Below are 17,475 nucleotides of genomic sequence, written 5' to 3'. Positions count from 1 at the left end.
ACCCTGGGCAATGACAGAAGACACTTATCCAAGGTGTTACTTAGTGGGATTGAATTCAGAACCATGTGAGTGTAAGAATGAATTTCTTAACCATACAGTCATACCTATGCCCAGCATTTTATGCCTAGCAATAAACTAATGTAACATTTGGATTGGCAGAATCTAAGAACATTGGGCAAATACTTTGCAGTTTGTAATTGTAAATCTTTACATTCTGAATTCAAATCCTACTGAAGCTAACTTTACTGTTCAATTGTCTGATGTTGATAGAAAGTATTAGTCAAGTACTGGGGTTCAATAAAATCAACTAACCTCTCCTCTCAAAACTGCTAGCCTTATCCCTAAGATTAGAAGCAGTTATTTCTGTCACATATTTTGTTTATATTTCACACTAGCATAGGATATATTTGCAAATTTAATTTTTGACATATTATTGAGGATAATATTTCCTGACTTTATACCATTCTTCAAAGTTGAACTTGTCTGTTTTCAGCTCACAAAACTGGGAAAACATCCCATCATGTACATTGTATCCTATTTGACTATACACTAAACACCTCATGCCACTTTGTGTCCTATAGAAATTGAATCTTTTGTTAATCTCTACCTGTGCAAATATTACATTAATCCAATCCACCTCATACACCCACCCAACTACTTTCATCTAAGTAACTATTACGAAATGGAAATAACTTCATGAAATGATCCCATCTGTAACAAAAATAACACTAGCAAAAAATATTGTAATTTAGATTTCTTAGAGAGATCCCCAACTAAAACTTTTATAAACCCATAGGAGTTTTTACTGATGAAACTGAATTCAAACATTCAAAAGATTGAAAGTGATAGGCCTAAGGTATTCATAGCTGAATTCTTAAAGATGATATGCGTTGGAGGTGAGGGCTTACATAAAGTTGCAGAGGAGAAACCAATCTCATACCCATGAATTTTCTCAGTTTTTTTCAAAACTGGTAGAGGCAAGGAGGTAGTTGGCTTTAGATCAGAGCTTTGGTCTGAATGCTACCAATGGAACAGACTCCCGTTAGTAAAGGCACCCAGGGGCTAGGCAGTGTTGCTAAACCAAGAGATATATTAAGGCTGCAATTTCCCACATCTCACAGACCAGTTTGGTGGCAGACACTTGGGTTAAACCAAACCTATGAGTAAAATCTTGATATTTTCCTAATTATTTTCCAGACATAGCATATCCAAGACAACATTATTTAGTATGTTATTACAATTTTTTTTAAGACAGTAAGGTGTAATTTGAAGGTAACTTGTTTGCTATTTCTAGCAGGCTATGTAACCACAGAAAGACTCCTTTTGTTAGCTTGAAGTTTAGTAGAAATGGGTTTCAAAAATAACTTGTTCTAATATTTATCAAGTATATTTAAAATTGATTGGTTGTATTTGGCAAAACAACATCTCTTTGTAACTGGTTTCAGTTTGTGTTGACCTGTTAAAGAAGATTTACTGCTGAACAAGATGGTTGCATCACTTCTTAAATAACTAATGTCCTGTTGTTGTAGTGGTGGTGGTTACCCTAAAAAGAAGTTCAATGCTGCAAATAAAGCTGAAGTGATAAAATGGCTTCAGTTTGAATTGGCACAAGATCTGAAACTCCCAGGGAGAACTTGACTATAAAAACTGTAGCTTGGGCAAGTTTGGTAGAGCATTTTTACACTCCATTCCAAACATAGTTTCATGTAGAAAACACTGTTTTACTAGAACTTACGTTTTCTTACTGATGGATGATGTAATCCTATGATTTCAAGTTAGTTAAGATAAATATTATATTTTAACCTATAGGACAATGGTCCCAAAGCTCTTTACACCATGGACCAGTTTCATACAAGACAATTTTTCCATAGACCAGGGGAACAAATACATAAGATTTGAAAAATTCTTGGAAAATATTTGAGGCTCACAGACAGTGATCCATCTGTTGCCAACTCCTACTGAAATCATCATCATTTAAACACTTACTTTTCTGTTTGCATGGGTCAGATGAGATTTGTTGAAATGGCTTTTCTGTGAATGAAAATGAGACAATGGGAAAGCCTCTATATGACTGGTTGACTTCATAGAAATAGAAGTCAAATTACACCCTTCAAGAAATAAAAGACATATTAAATAATGTACTCCAACATATAATGATGAGGCTGTCACAATAAAAATGACTTTGAATATAGGTGTGTTCAACCAAGATAACTTAGCCAGATAGAAACAATAGTCAAATGACCTTCAAATCACTCCTCACTATCTTAAATAAGGACTGAACATATCTGATAATCCAGTCCATTATCCAATAAGTACTTAAAATGATGGATGAAATAGCTTTGATCATACATCTGATCAATCAGGATTGATCTGGGACTAAATAACACTTCCAAAAAGGATTTTCAAAGGACATAAACTATACGGTACAAATAGATTGGTAATTAATCCAGAAATTTTCCACTCACAATCTGTAGTCTGCTCTGCTGTGAAGTGTAGAGATTTAGAGAGAACCAGCATTTTATTCCAGTCATGTCCAAGGTAAAAGTTAAAAGGAAGATCTACATCACACACAATATGTTTCTTGTGGGGAAAAAAATAAAAATAAAAATAGAAAGAAGAAAGAAAAATGAAAAGTATTCTGCCTTTAATTTGATGAAGTATGGCTCGTCGATTAAGCTTCATTGTTAAGATTTAGTTCAGGTTTAGGTCACTCACATTACACAGTAAAGATTTGCCATAGTAACCCTGCTGTTCTTTATAAGCCATCAATAATTACAATAAATTGATACGCATCAGAAATATTTCAGCACCAATTAATGCCTAATCATTAAATACCAGGATGTATCAGCATATTAGCCAATCAATCAAACAAGTCAACAATCCAGTTATGCTAGGCATCAATAAAATATATCAAATCACCTACTTCCTAAAAGCTTGCTCTAAATCATTTTCTATACTTCTGTTTTTAATTTATTGATATTGCTGAGGCAAATTTATTTTCCATATAAAATGGATAGAATTTCTGCTAATTTATTTCTTCTTTGAATTCAAGTAAATCAGTTCCTTTTTGTTTTTCCTCATGTTGTCAATGGCAAAGAGATATATTAGGGAAACGTAATTTCCAGATTCCAGTAAATTAATATCAGTTTTAACCTTTTCATCACCACATTTCCTATGAAATGCCTTGGCTATCATTTTGAATACTTTCGAAAATAATCAAAACTTGAGGAATTTCATAAAATACCTGACAATCATTTTTTAACTGATGTTTTAGAACATAAAAAGTTCTTCAGGGTCCCCAACACCCAGGTCACAGACCAATACAGAGCAGTGGGTCATTTGGTACCAAACTGCACAGAATGAATAAATTTTAAAATCTTATTTCTAATTTACTGACTATTGCAGTCAGCACTTTGGTTTTTGCATTATATATGTATTATATATGTAATGATTAAATTTAATGATAATTATTATATAATACCCAAGAAGACCTGTCCTCCACAATAGAAGTGTTAATGCCATGCTCCCCCTGCTGAAGAGGTTGGCCTGTAAAAAGCACCAGCACCAATGCCATGTAATAGCAGCCAAGTCAATGCCACATGACAGTGCCCATGCTGGTGCCGCTTAAGAAACATCCAGCACACACTGTAAAGTAGATGGCATTAGGAAGGGCATCCAGCCATAGAAGCCAAGCCAAATCAGACTGGAATCTGGTGCAGTTCTCCTGCTAGCCAGCTCTGGTTAAACTGCCCAATCCATGCCAGTATGGAAAACAGATACTAAAGAATGATGATGATGATGATATTAGCAACAGAAGCAGTATTAATATCAAAAGGTAATATTTATCCCCACTTAGAAGTGGATGTTGTGTCAAAAACTGAATACTGTGATAGTTACCATGAGAGAATCTCTCATATGGGTTTCCACTGCATATAAGCACTTGTTTGCATTTTGTGTTTTGTTATGAGTGTGATTTTCTGGTCCGTAGAAAATTGTCTCGCATGAAACCAGTTTGTGGGTGCAAACAAAATAAAAAATAGGTTGGGGACCGCTGCAGTAGAGAATCAGAGGGGTCTCAGAGGAGTTGGTACTGAAAGGGTTAAAATGGCTAATCAATGATTTCATTCTACCACACACTGAAAACAGTTCCTTTACCAATGTTAACAACAAAAAAAAAGAGTAAATCTACACCTGAATATGATTACATATGATAAGTCAACCAAGTAACTTTGACATTGTTGATCAATCTACTATCTCCATCAACTCATGTATACTATCTTTTGAAAAAAAAGTGAACATAGTAGGCTAATGTAGTTCTAGAGATTGTCATCATCATCATATTAACAACATAGTCTTAATGTCCACCTTTCCATGCTTACATGGGCCAGAAAGAATATATTGAGGCAGATTATAATCTGCCCTAAATCATCTAAAGCCAGATGCCCTTCCTGTCATCAACACTAACCTATTTCCTAGTAAATTAATATTTCTCCATAGTCAAACATACTTTCGCAAAATATTGGAAATGAATAACACTGCTTGTGTGACAGGAACACATTTTTACAACTGTCACATGATGTTAAGACAAGGAGACACACAAACATACATACACATACGATACACAAGCTTTAAAAATTTACCAAGATGCTTCAATGTTGCTGGTGTATTTTTCTCAAGTGGAACTGGGTCACATAATCAGGTTTTCTTGCAGAAGAGCATACACAGCAGTGTCAGATCCTTTGCTGACATAGCTGCACACTTACTTAATTAATGAGGTGTCTTAACACAACACCTATCAGTTGCCAATAACAACATCTCTACCATTTTTCATTTTAGTCTTAGCAACAAATCCCCCATTTTGCGGAGCCTTCTCCTTCTATTCAATGAAAATGTATTTTCACCAGTTCAAATTTCTTTTGTCAGTATTCATCATCACCATCATCATCATCATCATTTAACATCCACCATCCATGTTGGTATGGGTTGGGAAGTTTGACAGTAGCTGGTGAGCCAGAGGACTGGACCAAACTCCAGTGTCTGCTTTGGCATGGTTTCCATGGCTGGGGACCCTTCCTAACACCAACCAATTTACAGAGTAGACTGGGTGGATTTTATGTGGAACAAACATTGGGTTTCTGAGATATATTTTGATACATACGTTATTTTTCATGAAAGGAACTTTTAGGTTTGACTGGGGAGCCACAAGCTATGAACTTTTGTTTGTTTGATGGTGTGAAAAAAAAATGACTTTGATCACTTATTGGGTCTGGAACTGGTTTGAAGAAAGATTAAATTATCTATTAAGCTTATAGTCTTCTTACTCATGATTGTCTGAAGGGTATTGATTCAAGAAAATGTCATATGAAGAATTACACTGCAAATATTGGGAAAAAACAAATGTGAAGCTACCAAAGTGTTTGCAATGATGATGCAATGACAGAAAAAAAGACAAGAGAGAATATGTGTGTGTGTATGTGTGTGTACATATATGTATACACACACACATACACACATCAAATAGAGAGAAAAAATGGAAGAAATATTGTACAGAACTATGAGCTAAGATTAGTTTCAAGTAAAAATTACATTATGGCTGTGTGGCAAGAAGTTTGCTTCCCGACCGCATGGTACCAGGTTCAGTCCCACTGCATGGCACCTTGGGCAAATGTCTATACTATAGCCTCAGTCTGACTAAAAACTTCAGTAGATTTGATAGGGAGAAAATATGAAAGAAGACCACTGCGTGCGTGTGTGTGTGTTTGTGTTCCCCGTCACCACATGACAATTAGTGTTAGGACATTTACATCCCTGTAACTTAGCAGTTCAGCAAAAGAGGCTGACTGAATAAGCAGCAGGCTTTACAAAAAAAACATAAATACTGGCGTCGATTCATTCAAGACAGTACCCCAGCATGGCCGCAGTCTAATGACTGAAACAAGTAAAAGATAAAAGATACTTGAATTGCTAGAAATAGCACCCAAATTTCACTCAATCATACCCTATCACAATAAAAACAAAAGGATGTATCGGAAAATGTGATCAGTGTAGTCATAACTATACAGACTATGGAGCCTGGTGTGGGCCCCTGGCCTTATCAGTTCCTGTCAATCCTTCCAACCCATATCAGCATTGAAAACGGATGTTAAATTATGATGATGATACAACCATTTGATCATATGCCTACATGATTAGAATTGAACTGGGGCTAGACAACAAACAACTATTTTATAAAAAAAATTTGTTTGATAGAAATTCTGTTTTCTTAACTTTAGATAGGATGTTAAACTTCTTACAAAATGCTGACTTTTGAAGATTTCTGTGCTCAGCTTTCTCCTCTTTCCTCAACAACCTGACCTCTGTTACATCAAAACGAAAATAAAACACTTGATATAACAAAAAAAAAAGAAAGAAAGAAAGAAAAAAGTTGCTAGAGAATGAAAGAACTAAATCTCCTTTAAATAACATGTCTGTATTTTGTTTTTTGTTTTTTTATATAGCTTTGATGGCCTTGTAAATAAAGGTGTTGATAAGTAGTAATATGATCTCAAGATGGAGGTTTCAATCTCTACCAGGAGTTATATGGAGCCCTATTAAATATTTTTGTAGGCGCAGACATAGCTGTGTGGTACAAATTTTGCCTTGGGCCTTGTGAGTGGATTTGATAGACAGAAACTGAAAGAAGCCCACTGTATATGTGTGGGTGTCATTACGTCTGTGTTTATCCCCTACCACTGCTTGACAACTAGTGTTGTGTAACTTAGTGGCTCAGCAAAGCGACTGACAAAATAAGTACCAGGCTTAAAATGTTAAGTACTGGGGTCAATTCCTTTGATTAAAAATTCAAGGTAGTGCTCCAGTATGGCTATAGTCTGATGACTGAAATAAAAGGTAAACAGATAAACAAAAAAAAAAAAAAGAAATGGAAGGACACTGAACATTGTTCTCTCGAACTATGTCAGAAAAGTTGGGATGGCCAAGAATAGAATACATCTGAATAGATGCATTTAATTAAAGCACACCTGGACAAAACAAGGCCTTTATGCAGTCATTCAGCAATTTAGTTGAAACTGTCGTGGTTGGAATGACTTTAATCATAGATTTACTTGAAAAGGATTGATCTAGGGACATTTGCTTGGAGGTGAGATGGGACTAAACAGAAAAGAAAAAATTTAATTAACTTTGAGCCAACAAGGTCATCTATCAGTCGTTCTCTTCAAATCTCTTTCAAATCACATAACACTTTCATTTAATAAATGGAAAAGGGAAAAAAGACTTTTGAAATTGTAGTCCAAGATACACTATCGTAAAAAAAAAAAATGACAATGGCTGCTGTTAGAATGGTCGCTTTTGTTCATAAGCCTGAGGGATCAGGGCTGACCTGGGGTTAAACAACAATAACAGTCACATCAACTACAATATTAATAATCCCAATAAGAGAAGTTTACATGGTTGATCAGCCTGCTGGAAATAGCAGCCAAATCATTCCCAAATTGCATCCTACAGTCTTAGGAAAGCAAAACATGCTGGATGACATGGTTCTATGTACACTGTACCTTCTGTGCCTAGGTGAGATAGAATATGATTGCGAATGTGATACCTTCAGTTATAGGTCTACTTCATTTAGGGTTAACCTAGAGCCAAGCAACAACAGCTATAACAATAACATCAACAACATTGCCAATGAAAGGAGCCTTTTACATAGTCACTCAACCTGCTAGAAATAGCAACTAAAACACTCTCACATCTAACCATACCAGACACTTAATGTCTAAGAAAAATAAAACAAAGAATATACACAACTGGAATGATTTTAAACACAGATCTGCTGGATCCAAACAGGCAAGGGGTTAAACAACCACTATTACAAATATTCTCTTAGAGCAGTAGTTCTCAGCCAGAGTCCATGTGGCCCTTTACAGCCCGTGTAAGATTTTGTTGTTAAAATTTATGAGCAATAAAGTGCTAATACTTCTACAATAAATTTTTGTTATACAATTCCTAATGATAATTAAATATAAAAATACAGTAAGATATTTGTTAATATACAATAAATGGCTATGGAGGTCCAGTAGATGAAAATAGGAATCAAAGGGGTCCATAGGAACAAATGGTTGAGAACCACTGTCTTGGAGGTTTTAGTCATTATATTTGAACTTCCTTAAGCATGCAACTGTTTCTGCTGGTTAAAACTGTCCTGTTATCACTAAGAGTCAATATAAGGCATTATATTTGGGTCATATTGATGGAATATAGAGAGCTGAAAAACTTCAATCGACAGATTATCTAATCAAGACAAAATTTACCTCAAGGACTAATTTAATGTCTAAAAACAAAACAAAGAAAAAAAAATGCGATCAAAGTTTTTGTACAATCCTCAGTATAATGATGCATAAGTAAACATATGTACATATGTAACCAAATCACTATCAGCCCTTCCTCTCAACCTTGGCAACCCTCCTAGCCACTCCTCAACCCTTTAGCATTCCGATTTCTTTGTCAAATGTAATGCTTATTAATTTACATTGTTTTGAATTAATCATGCATTATCTTGTAGCTTCAAGATTTCAATGGTGTGTGTGTATATTTTCAGAATGACAATGTAGGTTTGGTGTGAGAGGTTGGATCTGGTCCGTTTTAACATAAAACATATAGAATATCTGGGCTGGATTAAATGCTAAAGGGTTAAGTAAATCTCAATGCCATTGACACCAATCACCTTACTGAAGGAATGAAATACGATGAGAGAGTGAATTATTTTCTGGTAGACAAGGGTATTAGCTAGTCTGCAAGCTGTATCACTACATAACAATATGTATCCTAATCTGTGTAGTGACATCAAAATATGGTTCCATTATTCAACAAAAAACATCTACATGGCCACTCAATCTGCTGGAAATAGTAGCCACATTTCCCTAAAATTACCATACCATCTTAAACAAGGGCTATAATGTACTTCCTGTCTCAGATATACAATAAGGTAGGATAGTCACAACAGGACCGTCCTTCTTTCTAGGTCTGTTCAATTGTGGCTGATTTGCAGCTAAGCAACAACAACCAAGTTTACTTCAAGCCAATAAGGAAAGGGGAAGTCCTCTATGCAAACACTTGACCTGCTAGAAATAGGAGTAAAATTTCCCGCAAACCACTTTCTATCATCTTAATTAGCAAAGAACACAAGCCATACACATACACACACAAAAAGATGGGATAATATATGCATACATAAATATTTATATCTCTCTCTCCCTCTGTGTGTGTGTATGTGTATATATATATATATATATATATATCCAACAAATCAAAACAGGAAATTTAAATAACTAGATGTGAAGAATCAGCTATTGTAATATAAAAAAAATACATATATATAATTATTAATCTTCTTATATATATATATATATAAATACAAAATGGGACAAGAACGCGATATATATATATATATATATATATATATATATATATATATATTATTATTAGTATTATTATTTGGGTGGTGAGCAGACAGAATAGCACACTGAGTAAATGTTTAGCAGGCATTTCATTCATCTTTACATTCTGAGTTCAAATTCTACTGAGGTCAACTTTGCCTTACATCCTTTTGACATCGATAAAATATGTATCAATTGATCACTGGGGTTGGTCTAATTGATTCCCCCCCCCTGAAATTGCTGGCCTCGTGCCAAAATTTGAAACTTATTATTATTAGGGTGGCGAGCTAGCAAAATTAGTGACTCCCAGGAGTAGAATGCTTAGTGGGATTTCGTCTGTAAGTCTGTAAGTTCAAATGCTGCCAGGGTTGACAGAATAAGTACCAGTTGAGTACTAGGGGTTCATGTAATTGACTATACCCCTTCCCCGAATTTCAGGCCTTGTGCCTATTGTAGAAAGGATTATTATTATTATTATTATTATTATTAAGTCATCCTTTCAGAGTTGATAAATTAAGGACCAGTTGAAAACTGTGGCAAAATTTGAAACTATTATTATTACTATTAAGGCCACATGCTGGCAGAATTGTTAGTATGCCGGGCAAAATGCTTAGCATTTCATCTGTCTTCGTGTTCTGAGTTCAAATTCCACCGAGGTTGACTTTGCCTTTCATTCTTTCGGGGTCGATAAATTAAGTACTAGTGAAACACTGGGGTCGATGTAGTCAACTATTCCCCTCCCTTAAATTTCAGGCCTTGAGCCTACAGCAGAAAGGATTATTATTATTATCATTATTTATATATGAATGTGTGTATGCATGTATGTATTTTTACATAAAATAGGGGAAAAAAAACCCACCCAAAGGATATCTTTCTGAGAACAGACAATGCAGATTAACAAATAATCTATTATTTAATTCACTATAAATAAATATGTATAAAGATGACTTGGTTGAAACATTTGATGCATGATGATTTAATAAAAAATAATAAAAATATCGCTGTCATTAATAGTGATGTTTATTGCTACCCATAACCATTCTACCATATATGATGTTGAATGTCAAGGACTACATTGCTCAAATCTTTTCTAAATTTTGGACTGGGAGGTGTAATTTGAAAGAAATTTGGCTGCCATTTCTTACAGATCAATGTAGTATATACAGCCTGCCATACAAGCACAAACAATTTAATGGAAATGCTGTCTTGGAATCGCTTCTAAGAAGTACTCCCTGCTCAAAGTAGTCTGCTGTTGATAGAAAATGAAAGGGCATGGGATGGGAGGAAAGCAAATGTTTTTAATTGCTGTCTTTATAAACATAAATAAGCAACTATTTAGGGATGTTCAGGAAGTGTAATGCAGTGAAGTGGGGGGATAGTAGTCGCTTTAGTAGGCGCCCCACATAGGGAGAGAAATATTGATTAAGTAACTGGGCTGGTATTGAGGTACACACACACACATATATAATGTTATGCATACATACTTATACATCAAACATATATACATATTTACACACACACACACACACACACACACACACAGAATAGACTTAAAAGCAATACAAAGACAGAGAAAACTAATATTTTAATTACACCAGCATATGCACACACCAACACACACACATCCATATAAACAAATAAACAGATGTGCACTTACACACATGCATGCATGTGCACAAATAGATAGATTTATGCACAGATATATACATATACACAAACACATATATACGGATAGAGAAAGAGAGATGTACAAATGTATATCTGCAGATACACACACACACACAAATATAGACATACACAAACATATTCTATAGACAATTTGTATACACACATGCAGTTTATACACACACACAGTGAGGTACCACAATGGTAAATTAGTCAGTGCATCAATTAAATTGCCTTTCATTCTGACACTTTGTGCTCTAAGTTCAAACCCTGCTGAGATCAAATCTGCCTTTCATTCCGGTGGGATTCATCATTAAGAACTAATCCAGTACAGGGGTCAATTCTTCAAACATTATCTCTTTCTCTTCAAGAAACTGGCTGTGCTCAAAATCTAAGAGGAGCTAGGTTTTGATGCCTAACATATGCAGTATGTCACAGCAACACCTTGTGAATCAATCAAAAGTTGAGAGCTCAAGAAAGTAAGGATACAGAGATCATCATCATCATCGTTTAACGTCCGCTTTCCATGCTAGCATGGGTTGGACGGTTCAACTGGGGTCTGGGGAGCTCAAAGGCTGCACCAGGCCAGTCAGATCTGGCAGTGTTTCTACAGCTGGATGCCCTTCCTAATGCCAACCACTCCAAGAGTGTAGTGGGTGATTTTATGTGCCACCGACACAGGTGCCAGACGAGTGTCGGTGGCACATAAAAAAAGTCATCACATAAAAAAGGAGATACATACATAAATATATATTATATACATACGTGTATGTATACATTATACACACATACATGCATGAATACATACACAAATGTATACATACATATGTGTACATGTAACCATACATACACATACATAAATACATGTAGATACATATATGCAAATATATATTGTGTGGCAGGGGGGGGGGAGTTACACATAAACACCTCACAGACATGTACATATAATTTACTGTTATTGATGATATCCACAAAAAAGAAGTACTCCATCCAGCGAGATATAAATATCATTTAATATACACAGTATTCAAACCCAAGATACTGTTAGTTTCATGCAGTGGAAACACAAACTGATGAGCTTGTATAGCATACTTTGTATTTCTAAGTAATCTTTCAGACTCAAACACACAATATTGCTTGTGGTTTTTGAAAAAATAAGGATGCTGGTCTTTGAGAAAACACAAAACAAGATGAGAGGAAGGTGAAAACAAAAAGTAGAATGAAAAATAAGGAAAAAAATGGAATTCAAAGAGACAATTAAGAGTTATGCCCTTTCTGCTTGTTTGAATAAGAATCAATGTAATAGGTGTAAAGTAATTCAAAGGGGAAAAGGGTCAATGTCTGTGATACTGCATGCCTAATTTGGAGAGGGTGGTGTACTCCAGTTCAACAAAAGAAATTTATCCATATGTTTACATTTCATAAAAATTTCAGGTCTGGAATTTAGTAGGTCCATGGAGTTCTTAGGTCTCAGTGGAATATGAGATTTTATAGCTAAACAAAGCCTGCATCTCTGATCCGTTTATGTCTGGTATGGATCACACCACAATACTCCACTTGATGGTCTGTGGGGTACAGTTGGCCTTCAAATCCCAGATATGGCTAGCTAACTATGTGACTTTCTACTCATTCACATGTCAGAAAGAAGACTGGTAGCTTGCATATCTTCTTTTAAAATTACCTTTACATATACCAATGTAATTTTTCTTTTGACTAATCCTTTTGGAGCACTGCTGTGACTTTGGCTTCATAAAGCACTGAGTTGATCATGCATACCTGGTAAGTGGGCAAGTTTCTGGGTGTTAACAGTTACAACTTTGAAGGGGCGTTTGAAGGGGTGTGATCTTCAAGTGATAATGTATGTGTGCATGTTGGCTTCTTTATGTCCATGTACTACAGTTCACCTATGACCACACTGTGTAATGTAGCTCTGATTGAAGCATTTTGCTTGCAATGATAGTTCTGTGATTTGAGAGATTTGGTTGCCATTCCTATGCAGCGAGTAGAGAGACTTATTTCTGCATATATGTGCATATGTTCATAATTATAAATGTATGTGTGTACATAATTGTATATATGTTGGTATATGTATATCAGAATAAATAGATATTAATATGCATATGAATGTATCTATCTATCTATCTATATTCAAGTTAGATAAGGCTGGGCTGGTTTATGGGATTATTTTAGGTTTCATGTCAATATATATATGCATTCATGTATATACATACATATTTATGTGTGTGCATATATATATGTGTGTGTGTGTATATATTATCATATACATACATGTCATTAAATCCCTGCTTCCTTTTCCTGAGCGCCTATTAATAATAATACTGTAATTGTTCCATTGTTGTTGTTTTTTTGTTTCCCGTTTGGATTAAAATTATATATATATATATATATATATATACACACGCGCACGCACACATATATAAATATATAATCTCTCTCTCTCTCTCTCTGTATCTATATATACACATTCACACATTACATTTTACAAGTTTCGATCATTCGCCTGTGGCCATGCTAGGGCACTACCTTGAAGGCGTTAGTCAAACAAATAGACCCTAGTGCTTATTCTATCTGTTTATTTTTGATTTCCGCTAAGTACCGTGGACGTAAATAAACCAACATACACACACGCACGTACGTATATGTATGTGTGTGTGTGTGTAAGCGAAATCTTTTTGCCTCTGCATTAAGACAAAACAAAAATTTGCATTCAGATAACTCATTTTTTGCCATAAGTGTCTGGCAAGTTTGAAAAGTTTAAAGCCAACTTAATTTTATTTTGAATGGCATTTATTCGCCCTTTTTTTCAATCCTCACAGCAGCAGTCTATGAGAAACTGCCAAAATATACATTTCTGGGGGTGTGCGTATACAGTATGCATGTGTGTATGTTTGTTGACACATACACATATGGTTGGGTAAGAAACTCAAAATAAACTAAACTCGAACAATAGAGAGATGGGATAGAAGATTCTAAAACACATGTGAGAAACAAGTGAAAATATGTTACAGATTTCGTCTACTTAAAATATAAATGAATATAGCAAAAGGACCCATTACACTCAAACACACGCGCATGTACTCTAAAATTGGTCGTTCATATCTTCTAATTTCAAATGCATCCGAAATACTGAGGATATAATTAGATCTGTTGTAAAAGAAATCTTTAGGGGGTTGCACCTCTAATGATGCATATACAAAGCGACAAGCTATAAATACTGTAGTATAACATACACGAGGTACAGATATTGCTGTGTGTATATATATATATATATATATATATATATATATATATATATATATATATATATATACATACATACATACATAAAACAGTGTCTTAAGTATATATAACCCTAACATATAAGCTTTAAAATATGAAACATTGAAACCGTCGACACCGGTGTGTATATGATGAAACAAAATCGAGACATATAATTCATACAATATATTGTTTATAGATACAAGCTAAATATATATATGCATGTGTGTTTTTAAGCCAGTTCGCATCTGGGCACAGAAAAACAGAACTCATCAACACACAGAAACACGGTATAAAAGAATCAGTCTACACCGGTGGATGCTGAGAGAAATGGTATATGTAACTATTCACATCAGTGTGTATACAGAGACAACGTAAACACCGATGTATAAGAGAGACATGGTAATTTAAAACGTATACATCACGGCATATAGAGTGACAAGCTCTCTATCTATCTATCTATCTATCAATCTATCTTAAACCTATATATATCCGTCATACGACACGCTATACATACATACGCACAAAACATGTATATATTTGTATATAACCCATATACACACATTCAATTTATACATAATATTAGTTAACCGGCCGTGTAAATAATACCTAAACATTACACACACACACACACATATACTCTGATGTGTGCGTATGACATTTAGTCATCAATACATAAAATGTCATCACAAGTTGTAGTAAACTATATAAATAAACATTGTGACAAGAGGCGGTGATTGTTGATTTGCTTCGCTTGAGGCAGACCTGTAATCAGAGACGTTTCCAAGCGTGACCAGCTCGTCTCCGTTTCTTTTTTTTTTAATCCATTGCAACATTATCCTTTCTTTACTTAAATGGAAGGGGTGTGATTTTACTGTTATTTCTAGCATAAGGAGCAACCTCGTAAAGGTTATCCTCGTCGGATGGATGAAGGTTGCTGTCCACTCCATCTGAGACTTATTTGACGAAGCATTAGTAATCTATTCTGACTGGCCGTTAGATGTGTCAGCTTCCTCTTGAGGGAAGAAGCCAGCAATTATAATAATATTGGTCTCTAGCTTAGGCACATGGCCACAGATCTCACATCAATATGTTGTTCTTTTTAATTTTTATTTTACAAGTACTTAGTTTAACGATCCCAGGGGGATCACGTCCGTGTCATTTCAAGAATTAGGATGTACATGGTGTTTAACGTAAGATTTAATAATCCTAATAGATACAGAGACCAAAGGAAAATGAGACATCACGATATTCATGCCTTTCTCAAAGGCATGAATAGTGATGTAAGTGAAATGGTTTATTTCGCAAAAAGAATGCCTAGACGCGATTATAGGCTCGTCAGCAACTTTTCTTTAAACGCTTGCCCGAACAGTCTGAAGCGAGCCAAACAAGGAACCTCATATAGCATCCATATCTACCTCAAATCACCCCCTACCTTCTTAGGACACATTGAATGTGGTCATGGATATACAAAACAAGGTGGAATGGTCACAGCCGGAACGCCTTCCATCATAGTTCTTTTCAATTAGGAGTGCGCTTAAACAAATAACAACGTGGTACAGTAACTGAAGTTTCGAACACCAAACCTAAACAAGTGCAGATAGTTAAATACACAACTGCATTAGGGGTATGATGAAATTATAGAATAAAAGTTTTAATTACAGAAAATAAAAGTTATCATTTCTAAATCTCTTCCTAAAAAAAAAAAACATTTTGTAGTAAGAGACTGATAGAATAAGTACCAGGTTTTTAAAAAAGTAAGTACTGGGAATCGGCTCGTTCGACCAAAATTCTTAAAGGCGATGCCCCGGCAAGGCAGCAGTCTAATGACTGAAACAAGTAAAAGACTCCAAATGTGTTTTAACATTTACTGCACTTCATTAAGTTAAATGACAATTACTCAAAGACCTTACATTTACAAATACATGTGTATATACACTGTATGTCCCTTTATAGCTTATATCTTAGAGGTTTGACAAATAGGAGCATAGTGGGATCTATGTAGCAGACTTATTCCCTTCAAGACAGTGGCCCAACATGGAACGAGTAAAAAAAGGACAAGCAGATAGATAGATAGATAGATACGACAGCTAGACATATAGACAGATAAATTATGACAGACAAATTAAGCAAACAGATCTATATGGATGGGTATGCTAAATTATTTGGTGGGGGCGTTAACGCCCCTTCGCTTTTTTTTTTTTTTTTTTCAGATTATGTGAAAAGTAACAGTAACAGAAAAACGAAAGGCCCAAAACTAAATGCTTAGAACATGGGTAAAATGTTGGATCTTGTAACACGTTATTAGCTCTGTCAGCCGGTTTATCAACAAACGTTTGTACACACTCACTCTCTCTGGATGTTTTGTGTGTGAGTGTATACATAGATACATATACATACACACATATATATATATATATATATAGTCCTATGTATATATATATATATATATATATATATATATATATATATATATATATATATAGTCCATATTTTATTAAGGTAAACAACTTACCTTTGCTGTGACATAGGAAGACAATCTTGTCACATCATCTACGGAAACTGTCAGTCAATTATAGAAATTCTCCTTTTTTTGTAATATTTTTTGTTAATATTGTTGTTATTATTTAATGTATATTCTCGCGATTATGTGACAAAAAGGTTTGTTTTTCCACACCCCTTACTTTGGGTTTATAATTCCCACGGGCTCAAAATACAACAAGAGTTCAGTCGACTGTAACGGTAGGATCCAGCAGCCGATGTAAACGTTTACAGAGTCTGTGAGTGAATGAGAGACTATGTGTCATCAAACAACAAACAAAACTTGATGGAGCAAACTGCTAGGATTTTTCAGCTGATTTCAGCTGTACTTTCCTTTCCACTACTACAACAACTACAGCTCAATCTATGACTGCTGCTTCAAATTGTAAACGAATATTTTAGCTCTCTCTCTCCTCCACTATCTCAATAGTTGGACGGCAAATGAGGAGTTTTTGACGCTCAAGAAATATATATATATATATATATATAGTTTAACGTGAGACACGCTGCTGTCTGCTCGCATCGTCCGTCTTCTCCTCCTCCTCTTCTTCTTATGTTATTA

At 34.9% G+C, this 17,475-nt stretch overlaps 1 long non-coding RNA gene across 1 annotated transcript; it reads right to left on the bottom strand.

The window, feature by feature from the left end:
- Positions 1–1,416: 1,416 nt before the first annotated feature.
- LOC118764853 lies at positions 1,417–17,475 on the bottom strand. The gene is made up of 3 exons (XR_005000676.1): positions 16,884–17,475; positions 11,639–11,645; positions 1,417–1,427 (listed from the first exon to the last, which is right to left on the bottom strand). It is a non-coding gene; the product is annotated as an uncharacterized LOC118764853 (long non-coding RNA).

This window comes from Octopus sinensis, linkage group LG9 (genome assembly GCF_006345805.1).
Source record: "Octopus sinensis linkage group LG9, ASM634580v1, whole genome shotgun sequence".
NCBI classification, from domain to species: Eukaryota; Metazoa; Mollusca; class Cephalopoda; order Octopoda; family Octopodidae; genus Octopus; species Octopus sinensis.
Note: the sequence above shows the minus strand (reverse complement) of the source record. Positions and strands in the feature narration are given on the sequence as shown.